Source organism: Geospiza fortis, unplaced genomic scaffold (genome assembly GCF_000277835.1).
Source record: "Geospiza fortis unplaced genomic scaffold, GeoFor_1.0 scaffold138, whole genome shotgun sequence".
Classification (NCBI taxonomy): Eukaryota; Metazoa; Chordata; class Aves; order Passeriformes; family Thraupidae; genus Geospiza; species Geospiza fortis.
Window position 1 is genome coordinate 12,104,452 of NW_005054307.1, and position 3,665 is coordinate 12,108,116.

Sequence of the window (3,665 nt, forward strand, 5' to 3'; positions counted from 1 at the left end):
GCCGTGGCCGTGGAGCCCCGGTGTCTGCGGGGCCAGCGGTGCCCGTGAGGCTCCCGCGCGCTAAATCGTGTTTCGATTTTCTGTCTTCATTAACTCCTTAAGGGCGTGTGTGATTCCTGTAACCTATTGTACTCTAAAATCGCTCCAGCCTGCTGTTAGTATCAACCCGACTTTTAAGGTGTTGTCCCCGAACCTTTCGTTCTTTCCTAGCTTAAATGAATGTGAAATGTTTCACCTGGGACGCTAGATGAGAAATTAGATAGGAACTTAATGGCCGAACAATACAAATTATCAGCATTAAATCACTTTTCTCTGGCACGGGCAGGCTCCTCGGCACACCCCATCTGTTTCGTCTCTCTCAAAATCAGGCCTGCTTAATAACTCACTCTGGGAATCTTTTTAAGAAAAGAGAGATTCACTCATCTGAAAAATATTCATGAACTAAATTTTAAAATAGGGTTTGCAATTTAAGAAAAAAAAATCCCAAATGCCAATCTTATCTGCACCTGAATTTGCCTAAGCTACCATTTGCAGAACCACTGTACAGTAGAGTGCTTCCTTGGATACTCCATGGGAATACCAGGATGTGGCTTTAAAATACACTCTGCTCAGTTCCGAGTTAAGGAGCCGAACCAACACAACCATTATCAATTTTCCAACTCATAAAGTATAGAGTAGTCTTAGGTATTCTCTACTATTGAAACTGTTCCCTTTTGTATAAACTATTTAAATATTAATTAGATTGATATTTAAACTCATGTTTCCATATCCCATATGTATGCCCACTGGGCTTTTAGGATCACAATTCTGCCTCCGGCTCTGCTTTCTGAAGTGAGTGCTAAACCCATTTGCCAGGAAATTATAATTTAGCCAACAGGGCCTTATATAGACCCTTTTAACTTACCCTTTGCAAAAAGGTGCACTTAACTGTTCATTCTTAAAAAAGGTTCCTCCCACTTGATCGCAAAGCCAGAATAAGAAGTCCTTTTTAGAGAATTACAAAGTCATGGGCTAGTTAATTTATCAGCTGCTTTGTTTGGCTGGAGCAACTGAACCTGGTATAGATCAATTTCTCCCCACGTCCTTACTTTGTTAATCTGTTCCGTTCTGCGTGCCAGTATCCACAGTGTAAATTTGTTGCCCTGTATATTTACATTATCCTTCCTTTCAAATCTCAAGCTTTATTGCACAAAAATACCACCTTTGGATTCAAAACATTACCTACTCATACGATGGTAGAACAAAGTTTAAAAATGCAAAGGATCCTCAGAAACCAGGGGCAAATAAAGAATTCAATAAGGTAGCATTATTTTTAAACCATGTGGAAGATTTTTTAAAATGTGATGTTTCATTCCCCTTAACAGATACTTCCAAATCCTCCTTTCCTTCTGACTTGTTCTGTATTTTTCGTATCTACTTGCTCTTGCCTCATTAGCTTCTAAGCCTCCTTAGTGAAGTTGATGTAGTGCGACGATGAACCTCGAAGAGAAGCATTTGTTATTTTGATCTTATTTTTCATCATTTGGAATTTGTTATGAAAAATTACTCCTTTCAAAACCCACCTCTGCCTGCTCTTGCTGAAAGTATTAAAAAAGCCTTCAAAAAAGCTGATAAAAACAGGTCACTTATTCCATACTACTGAGACCAGGGAAACCTGTCCTAACACTGATCATAAATTGCAGGTGGCTTGTGGAACCAGTGCTTCTGAGAACACAGCAGACAATGGTCATTTTGAAAGAAATACCTCAGAATCTTCAGATAAATTATGGCTTCTTTTAGTCAAGAGGAATGTGAATTTGAAAGAATGATAGGGGGAAAAATGTGCTAATGTTAATGGAATTATGATTATCTAAAATACATATTTAAGAGATCTCTTAAGTTAGCACAGTTAAATTATTCCAATTGGTTTTAACAATGTGAGAAATTTGAAACTCATTTTTATTCTGCTGCTTAAACCATTGGAACTGAAGGCCTAATCCTGCACAGAACATTTCCAAAAGGGATTTTTAAGAAATTCTACACTATGAGATTAGTTTAAATGTTTCCATTAAAATGGTTCTGTACTCCAAGCACAAATACTGAAATTTTGTGAAGAAAATGCTGAAAATACTATTAAAATGCTATAACTGCTTCCATAATAATGAAATCTCCTTCAGTTTTCCTCTTTAAAGTCATGAGAGTAAAGAAGAATATTTCCCCCTTCTCCAGCACTTCAATTAAAGTCATATTGGGCCTCCCCAATATAAAAAAAAAAACAGTTACAATACAAGTCAGTCCTCTCTTGCCTTCAGAGAATGATTTAAATATAGAACAAACATAATCAAATTCAGTAGTGCTTGGCCTCCCCATGAGCCTGCAACTACACATGAGACATCACAGGCAGGTGAGTTGTGAGACTGCTGATGAAGAGTTAAATCTCACTATTGCAAACTCTGACACAAAGGTAGAGGGGAAAGTAAAAGATTACACGTGGCTTTTTCATCATTGTCTAAAATGACTCCTGCTGGGAAGTATTAGTATTTTTTTCCTGTGACTCAGCCATGACATTTAAATTGCAAGAAGATCAGAGAAGAGTTTTTAATCCTGTATGTAGGCTCTGCAGCTGGGCAGCTCCTCTAACTGAAGGATGTAGGGAGCTGTGAAGGCAAGGATGGCATTCCCCTTCTGTGCCCCAAATTTGCCTGCACATGCAGACAGGTGTCACTGAAACAGGTCCACTTGGTCACGAAGCTCTACTTTACAAAGCATAAGGGAAAGAACCATATACAGAAATAATTTGTTTAAATAAATCTCTGTTCTGACACTAATTGACAGCAGCACCCAAGGCCCAAGGCGTGAACAAGTTATTATTAGCGTTTTTAACAGCACTGAAAGACCAACATGCCTCGTGAGCCCAGTAGGATTCACACGATCATATAGCGAATAGCTAAAGAGCCTGCGATCTCGGAGTCTCAAATGAATAGCAGACATCCAGGGGAAAGAGCTTATTAAGGGACCACCCCTTTTCTTCCTAAAGATAAAGCCTTATCTCCAGCAATTGGAGAGCCCGACTGCTCTGCGGTCTATTCCAGTTCTCTCTCCCGGCTGGTTAGTGTAGGTGCTCGGCATGGTTTTGTGCATGGTTTTGCGCAGTCACAGGGCACAGGGAACCTCTCTCCGCTCACAAAGCTGGCTCAAGAGTTCCCTGCGCCCTCCCCCCAGCCCAGGCGCTGCTTCCCACCTCTGCGCCTCTGCTCGCTGCCTCCTCTGCTGCGCTCATTCAACTCCGTGTGGGCCGCGTTAGAAGTCAAATGGGTGAGATGATCCAGCTTTAAAAAAAACAAAAACCAAGACCCCCCCCAAAAACCAAACAAAAACCCCAAAAACCAAACAATAACAAAAGCACAACAAATAAACGAACAAAACCCTCCCAAAACCGCAACACAAAACTGCTCGCGCACACGCACAGGAAGACTCAGATGTTTCACTGATGCAGTTTACAGCCCAACCCACGAACAGCTGCACTCGCACAATCACGGGGACAGCGAGCCCCGACGAGGGAGCCAGAACGAGAGGGCAGAGCAGGCAGGAAACAGCCCCACTTAAAGTGGCTTTTCCAGTGGCCAAAACCCCGCAGTACAACTGGAGCCGGAGCGGCTCCCCCCGCAGCAGGGCAGGGCAGAGGC

The 3,665-nt window shown here is 41.7% G+C and overlaps 1 protein-coding gene across 1 annotated transcript in view; it reads right to left on the bottom strand.

Moving 5' to 3' along the window:
- DNAJC1 (DnaJ heat shock protein family (Hsp40) member C1) overlaps nucleotides 1–3,665 on the bottom strand; it is a 167,562-nt gene that overhangs the window by 108,262 nt on the left and 55,635 nt on the right. The gene's annotated exons all lie outside the window — the stretch shown is intronic.